Raw genomic sequence first — 9,026 nt, forward strand, 5'->3', positions numbered from 1 at the left:
AAGTGATGTTTACTCCATCAGCAAACAGTCTTTCTGGTAGGGAAAATCTTGCAAAAAATCCTAAAATGTCTCTATTTAGGGAAAAGAGGGAAATCTCAGAAATTACTATTGGTTAATTAAATAGATCACGCGATTCTCACAAGGCTTAAAAGGAAAGATATCTTTATTTAAATTTATGTATAGTTGGCTAAAAATAGATTTAGAAACAAGATGTGGTTTTTTAAAATTATCATTAAGTGCTTCGATTTGAAGAATTAAGTAGTAATAAATTAGGAGTTGTTTTATAACGAAGAAACTAACATAAAAAGATTAATTGAAGCTTTTTATGTTAAATAAAAGGACATTATATAATTATATATAATGTTAAATTTAACATTATATAATTATATATAATGTTAAATAAAATAAAAGCAAAGTTCAGCTTTTATTTCTGGAGCGCCATTGCTCCCTTCTTCATCTATACTCCATCCGCATCCAGACTTATACTGAAAATCCTTTCTTATAAAGATTTCGCCTTTTTAAAGAGTCCTTCGCTTCTAACTCTTTCCTCCCCCACAATAGGGGAACAGCACTTCCCGTGTCCCCCACTCTCTGACCCTCAGGTCAGGGGTCATTCAGTTGAGTGGGAGTGGAATCAGAATCCTGACAGTATGCTTATATGGAGTTGAAAAAAGACCTTATCTTTTTGCTTGCAGTGTTCCATGTTGTACCATCACCTGTGGTTCACATGTTGTACCAGCCGTTAGCAAAAGGTTAATATAAATTTTTAAAATCTAAGTGAAAAAATGCACTTAAGTAAAAAAAAAAAAGCACTTGGTCTCTCAAATTATTTTGGGAGGGGATATAAGATAAAAATATCTGAAAAAAAAATCATTTTAGAAACATAACTAAGTAACATGAATGATTAAAATCAACGAAATAAATTAAATTATTGAATTAAAGTTTAAAAAATGAAAATTAAAAGAAAAACTAACTAGAAAAATATTTATTTGTTTCAAATACCAATTAAAATTTTTTGGTACTATTTATCGTTCGCTGAGACAATATTTCGTTAGATTTTGATTAGATCTTTGTTTTTTTTTTCATGAATACATTTGAGACTATTGATAAATATATTTTACTGTATATTTAGAAAGGAATTTCAAAATGTATATTAAGAGCAGTAATTACGAAACACCTTTTAAGTGGTAGATGACGTGACTATACTTACGCACAAATAAGATTCGTCTTCAAACTTTATTATTATTACATCATGTTTGAATAGTAATGAGATTCAACTTTAATACATTAAATTGCAAAAATTTAAAAGTGTGCTCAACTTTGAGCTAATAACATCTGTATCATAACAGCGTGCAAATTTAGTGCAACCCTAATAACTTTTTGAATCGAACTAAGTTTCCGCTCAAGATGACCCACAATTTTAAGTAATCAAGTTTAAAAAAGATTAATTTAACTATATTGTTCAACTTAGTACCTTTTTAAAGTTGTAACAAATTAAAACGATGCTGAGGCCCGCTTTGTGACAAACTTTCGAACAGTGTAGAACTGCCATAATTGAAAATAAAATATTGCAATCTTTGTATACTTGTACATTTGTACTAAACCTAAATTAATACTTTGTTAAAGCTCTGTATGTTTTTCTTCCTTTAGAATAATATTGTTTTCGATGTTCAAAAGCAAAGGAAATTTTCTACCGAATTTGATTATTCAAATAAATACTAGATAATGAATAGAAGTGTAGCATTACAATCATTAAAAATAATATTGCAATATATATTTTTAATGATTGCACAAATACGTATAAGATTGCATTATACATCGTATAAATATTATATAGTAATATTGCAATATAATATTTATACCTTGTCTTCTACATATTTGTGATAAACCTAAATTAAACTATAGTTTGTCTACTGTAAAAACTCCCCCCACCACAAAGTCTGAGGCCATATTCTGCTATGTAAACAAGAATAGCGCATTTCAGGGAGGGTAGCTTCTCTACATTCTAACACAATCATCATCATTAGCAGCATTGGCAAGACAGCCCTTTGTGGGCTTAGGCCTTCCTCAAAAGCTCCACCGTAGAAAAAGATTACCTTTCTTTTGCAGACCAGAGTCAAAACCTGTCCTAAACAGTGACCCCACACCCCTACTTAAAATAGCTATGACTCATTATTATAGTCACCGCCATGGGTTCTGATGACTGGCTAGGGGAGTTCTGACTATAGACAAACTATAGAACAACTACAATCTCGTAATGTGATATAAGAGGAGGAACAAATTGTTTATCTTGTCTCTTTGCTTATGGTTGTAGAAAAATAAATAAAATAAAAATTTATTTTGGAATCATGGATTCTCTGAATTATGGTCTTTCTTTTAAATGTTGAATGCTTTTTTTAAATTCTGCCCTACCTTAAAAAAATTAAATTAAATTCTTAAGTGAAAAAAAAATCGTTGATGTTGATCGATTCTTCGCTTTTTGGAATTAATGGGTCTATGGTATTTACCATACCCACATTCGCCACTGATCATTACTTATAAGTAGGAAACTAATTTTGGNTTCCCCGTTAAAACACACACAATTCTGTGGATAAACAGAATTTTTGAATAGGCAGTCACCTATCCGGGCTTATTTTTACGACGAGCGAAGCAAACTTCCATTCAACGCATGCCAGGCTAAGAAAAGGACATAAACAAAAACCGATCGAAAATGCATCTCAAACAATATTTTTTGAGTACACCTCGATAAACTATGGAGTGTAATTTGTTTTCTTTTTATACCTTCTTGTAATGCCACCTTGCCGCTTTCTAGAACCTTCCAGAAGCTATAAAAGACGGAATATGCAAGTCATTGGGAGAAATTGTACACCTTCCAAAGGGGCATTACATACTGCAGCACGACACGATATTTCTTTATTGGTTTCATTTGGGGTGAAATCCCAGGGGAATATCTACCGAGTCCCTAAGTATAATTTTATTAGTGGACTAAGAAGTGAGTTTGCCGATGGAGTAGTCTCCATCGAACTTTGTATGCTTTTGGGGTGCTTTCTACAGAATGCGAATTTTGAAAAGGGAAAAAATATGTTCTTTCGATATTTTTATTTGTTGGGGTACACTAAACTGATATTGGATGTTATAAGAAGAAATGGATTGGCTTACGTAGCCCATCTATATGGATCGCATATAAGGTAGAGATGGAATCTGATAAAGATAATACTTTTCTTTTTACAAAAAAACTCTGCATCTGATAAATTAAAATAATTCTTAGCCCTGTTGATGTCTTTCTGTGTTTTAAATAAATTTTGTAGAAGTGCATATTTACAGTGATAGCAACAGCTTTGAAAATCAAATCACCCATTGTCTTTTCTCGCTCATTATAGTAAGTAGCCTATTCGTGTAGTGAATTAAATGGAATAAACCTTCACTTCTGTATCTTTGTAATTTTGATCTCAATGTCCACACACAATCAATACCTATGAGCAATCAATTCTAGCATTAGATTTAAGGCAACAAATGTTTACTTGTAAATAATTGTAATTTTGGTTCCAATGTCTATCCGCAATTTTCTACACTTCGTATTTCAAAGAATGATCTTTATATTTTTATGTCTGTCCATATGAATGCCAATGAGCAACCAATCCAAGTAGGGAATTTTCAAGAGAATAAAAGTTCCCTTCTGCATCTTTGTATTTTTGATTAAAATCTCTGTCCATAAGAAGGCCAATGAGTAGCCTATCCACGTAGTGATAGGTTTCTCATAGACATCTCATTGCCAATGAGCAATCATTGACTGCACATTGGAATGTTTCTTTAAAAATCCAAAAAAATTGCATTTTTAAATTTAAAATTACTTTTTATTTTGTATTTTTTTTTAACTAGAATGCTTTTCAAAAGAGCCTTTTTGACTATCTATGGAAAATTATTTCACGTCTTGCTAACATAATTAACACCATTTATGCAGGACATCGTATAATCTTTTTTTTCTCTTTGAATTTCAGCTCTAAATAAAAATAATTAATAAAAGTTATTTGCATTGTAATAAAAATGTGTTTGCACTTAAATAATGCCTTTGCTTATGCTTTACTACTGTGACATATTCGGAATCTTAAGTTAAATTTCAGATAAGTTATAAAGGGTTATAAAAAGTTGCACGTTGATGCTTTCTCGGTGAAATCAAAAACCACCTTGACCCCTTATTTTAAAGAGAAATAGGAATTGAACTGCTATTAAGATTAAAGGCATTACAGCAGTGGAATGTGTATTATTTAGCCACTAATATTCCGGACAAAAAAAAAGAATATATATAATAGCTACAAACTAGTATTAAAGAATATTTAAAGCTATATGATTATAGAACTTAACTTATTATCGTTTGAACAATGCGAAACAAATAAAAAAAAGTCGTTAGATTTACCTACATTTAAATTTTGTAGAATAATTAGAAATAGAATCAAATTTAAATTACCTATATTTTAAAAATCAGAAACAATTAAAGTTTTACCTACTTTTTAACATTAAGGAAAAATTAAATTATGATTGTTAGGCTTACGAATATTTTAGTATTTAAGGAATAATAAATGCTACTTATTACTAATACTAGTTAATACCATTTATATATACTTAACACTAAATAGGTATATTTTGACGTTAAGTAAAATTTCATAAGGGATTATTAAGTCCCCCTTAATTTCAATCGACTCGATGCTCTAAATTGAGTTGACAGTTTTTAAACTTATAACTAGGAGCAATTAATCTAAAAAGCATTTTCATGTGAAAGAGAATGCGTTCGTTTTCAAAAAATTTCGGTTTTAGTTCTAAATATTTCGAATATATGGCGCTGCTGTAGTAAACGTGTAAAAAAAAATTTAAAATCACATCACAATTTGTTTTTGAAATCTTTAAATAAATGAAAATCACATTGCTACACTTAATTATTATGTATTTATTATCATTTACAATCGCATATCACAAGAAGGGGTGGTTATGAATTTTAATTTGATTTATGGGTTTACTATCAGCATCATCTGTCAAAAGATTTCTGAACTAAAATGGAAAACTCCTATATGCCCTGCTGCATGCATTTGCTGCAATTCTTGTTTTGTTTTTAGCTCTAACCTTTTTTGTTTAGTTGGCAGAAATGATTGAAAACCATCAATTTATTACACGATATTCTGCATTCGTCTAAATTTCATAATTAGGGAGAAATTATTAAAAATAACTGTACAAAGTAAAGCTTCCACCTCAGCCAATGAAAATAAGACCTGCATTCTGACTGAAAGGCTGAATCTAATCCCGGAACTTAAGCAAAAAAGTATCAAAAATAGAAGAAAAAAGTAAATGTGTTGCGTGACTTTAACTTACATTACAAATTCAACGCCATTCGTTCACAAATACTACCTAAAATACATATATTTTCAGCGAATTTATGGCTTCGAATGGGACTTCAAATGGACATCAAGAAAGCAATTATAAGCTATATCCGAGAATTTTAATTTTAACGCAGTTTTAAATTCACAATTAGTATTTTCATGATGCGCTTAATTGGAATGTTCTGCTTTAATTAACAATCCCATCTCTATAATAAACACGGTGTCCAAAAAATAATGGAATGGTCAAATATTTTGGGAAAGCCGCATTAGATTAAAAATATAAATGTATTTTCAACGGATGCATTTACGAATAAATAAATCAACGCCCTCCAATGTTACCAAATGTGGGTGAAGAGAGGGCTACTTTGAAATCTCAGATAAAAAAAATCCCCATTTTTAATTGCAGATTTGATTCTGTTGAAAAAAAATACTCAAAAATTATCTACGAGTTTGATTCATAGGTGACGCTGTTATCGCAAAATATACTCGGTTTTTAAAATGTTTAAAAGGGTGTTATCGGTTTCAATTTTAACTAATTGACAAATCGAAAATGACGAATCAAATGGAAGAATCTAATGACACTATACTTGACTTTTTTTTAATTAATTTTAAATCCTCCTCGTAATTAAGTTGATAATATCTATTGATGATTGGGAGTTGTGTTGCCAGATGGGGATATAAGTTGCGGATTAATATACTTTAAAATGTCCTCACAAAAAAATTTTAACTGTGACTCCTTACTTTTCGGGTTACCCTTTTTCCAAGTTTTAAAAATTATGTATTTTTTTTACATTATTTAAAAAACTATAGAACGTTATTTAGTATAGTATAATATAGTAAAAGTATTGCTTACTATATTTTTTCCCCGTTATTTTTAATGAGGGGGCTGCATTTTCTTACTCGAGCAAGCGTTTTAAAGCCCTTTTCATCAGGAGCTTTTTTCTCTGCATTGACGATTGTTCAAGAAAAAAACTCTAAGCTAATCTAATAATATGAACTAAAAAATACCGTCATAAGGGATTTTTTTTCTAAGTTTAAAGTGTAAAACTCATGCACATTTTTATGTAAAAGAAGAATGCTTTATGCGCTCATTTTGCTGAAATACTTCTGTGCTTGATGTGTAATAAAACTTACTTTATTAATGTATATCAAAAAAAAAGAGTAGCATTTTATTAACTAAATTATTAACTTTTTAAAAATAATTGGGCTTCAAAATGTTCGAACTCGCTATTTTTTGAACTGACACTTGATACTTATACACCTCCTGTTCTGGCAACACAGGTGAGAAACTGTGTAAATTCGCTATGTTTCTCCCTCTGCCTAAACGGCAGGGGGCGCTACATACAATATAAGAACTACTTAGGTAAAAAAGAAGAAATAATTAATAGAGTATTTAATTAGAGTAGATTAAATTTTCGTTACAAAGTGTATGTAAAATACTGATGTGTTTATATTTTATTAAATTTTTGTTATTATAAATGCTTAGTTATTTTCTGCCAGTGTCTTTTTCTCACCCACCTCCGTTTGTTTTGTATTTTTTATCATTATTTTTTTTTTTATCATTTTGTGGTTTTCTGGACTGATTTACTTTTTCAAACAGGGGGTAAAGTTTTGTATTATGCCATGTATTTTACAGTTTTCATACTTTTCCGGTATGTGCAGTCGTTTTAATTGGTTAATCATGCTTATTTTCTGATGGGAAATTGCAAACACTGGAGAAAAAGAAAAAAAGAGCGACAAAAAATAATATTCAATGATAAGAACTAAGTTGATCATTTGTGTTGCCTAAATAAAACACTGAAGCCAGGTGGACGAATGGTACCGTTTCGCACTCTAGTGCCACTTATCCTTGGTTCGACCCTCTGACCGGGCATGGTTGACTCCCACTTTCATCCCTTCAGTGGGTCGATAGAAGGAGTGCCCAGCATGCTTTGGGACTAAACGTTGGGGGTTCCGTGTTCGGCTGACCACCCAACCAGAACATCTGCTCCTGCATCCCCGAGCCCAAGGGTAAGAAAACTGAGAGGGGCACAGTAGGCCTTGGCACTCTATGTGCTGTCGCACCACTGATTTTAGTTTAAATAAAAAACTTCGAAACAAAATTTATAATTTTTAGACAAGGCATGCAAAAATGCATGCAAAAAATATTTGATGTGAAAGAAGGAAGTGTAGATATTCCAATTCAAGTCTTTTGCTTTACGCAATACGATTTTCTTTGTCTTTTTTTTTCTCCTTTATTTATTATTTTTTAATAAGTTACCATTTATAGATTGATGGCAAAAACAGAAGGTAGTCAATTTCAATAACAGGGATGTAATAACAAATAACTAGGAAAGTTTTTTTTTAAATGAAAATAGAATAGCAAAATTTATAGGAAGAATTATGGAGGTGTAAATGAAACACTTGAGAAATTGTTCCACGTAATTCTTAAGACGTGCAAAGTTGAAAAAGTATAAATAATAGTAAAACATCAGTAATAATAATTGATAATAAATAATAAATTTTTAGTGCAATCACAGAAATAATTTATTTGACAATGGAATAACCATTTGTGATCAATATGACCTATAATTTAATCATATCGATGTAGATTTGGAGTAATTAATTCTCAGTTTTATATTTTAAGCGGGTTTTTAAAAGTTATATCCGAGCGAAGTTAATGAATTATTTATAATATCTAGCTTTTAAGCAGACCACATGTATCCAATCGTTTTCCACTTTTTCATTCGTCTATTTATTTATTTTTTTTAATTACTGATTGTTAACTCGTTACTGAACAAAATCCTTAATCGTGCATATCAGAGTTAGGCTGTGTCATATTCAAATAGAAATTACAGCATAAAAATGAAATATTTATAGAATACAAACTTAAAGCAGAAGCATTTGCCCATATTCTACGATGCTTCGCCAAATTTCACCTTTAAAAATTAAGCCAATGGTGTGGCGTTTTATTTCCTGGGTGAGATCACACGCTTCCGTGAACACCCCCACAACTACATTCACGCACGCACTCTCTTTTGTAGCTCCCGTGTGATAAATACGACTTCATTAAGATCCGCCGGAATGCAACAAACCTCGGCGGAAGCCGGTGGCCGAGTCCATTCCGAAAAGATCATAAAATATCGTCTGCGTTGCGTCACGTGGCAGAAAGCCGAGAAAAGGACATCATCGCTTCTTAGTTTTCGCGTCACGCCAGATTTAATGATTGGCCGCCTTACCTATTATGCATTTAATTACAAGTTCTCTGGTGGTTTAACGCCTTTTATCAAAAACGCGGAACAATTTAGGCCAACTGCAATTTTGGGCAAGAGCTATAGGAGATAAAACAGTTATTTCTTAAAAACATGATCCAGTTTCACTATAACGCTCCCAAAATAACTGATAAGTTTTCCTCCTGATTGGTTCCTTTTGTTTTATAAAAATGTTGCAAGCGATTTGCGATTGTCAATTGGGTATAATATGAAAAAAACACAACTACTTCGATTTAGTAGGAACAACATATGACGCAATGCTAAACGAATGGAATTTAGTTGTTGTTTATTTAGTTATTGTTATTAGTAGTTGTTGTTATTTGTTTTAGTTGTTGTTGTTTATTTAGTTGTATTTAGTTTCAATAACTTTTCTTTATAATGCAATAAAATCTGGCGAGCAGCTATT

The 9,026-nt window shown here is 31.0% G+C and overlaps 2 protein-coding genes across 2 annotated transcripts in view; one reads left to right on the top strand and one right to left on the bottom strand.

The window, feature by feature from the left end:
• Positions 1–9,026, top strand: part of LOC107455484 (uncharacterized) — a 383,034-nt gene that overhangs the window by 164,389 nt on the left and 209,619 nt on the right. The gene's annotated exons all lie outside the window — the stretch shown is intronic.
• The window catches only part of LOC107455482 (lachesin), a 174,377-nt gene that overhangs the window by 90,785 nt on the left and 74,566 nt on the right, over positions 1–9,026 (bottom strand). The window lies entirely within an intron of this gene.

Source organism: Parasteatoda tepidariorum, chromosome 3 (genome assembly GCF_043381705.1).
Source record: "Parasteatoda tepidariorum isolate YZ-2023 chromosome 3, CAS_Ptep_4.0, whole genome shotgun sequence".
Classification (NCBI taxonomy): Eukaryota; Metazoa; Arthropoda; class Arachnida; order Araneae; family Theridiidae; genus Parasteatoda; species Parasteatoda tepidariorum.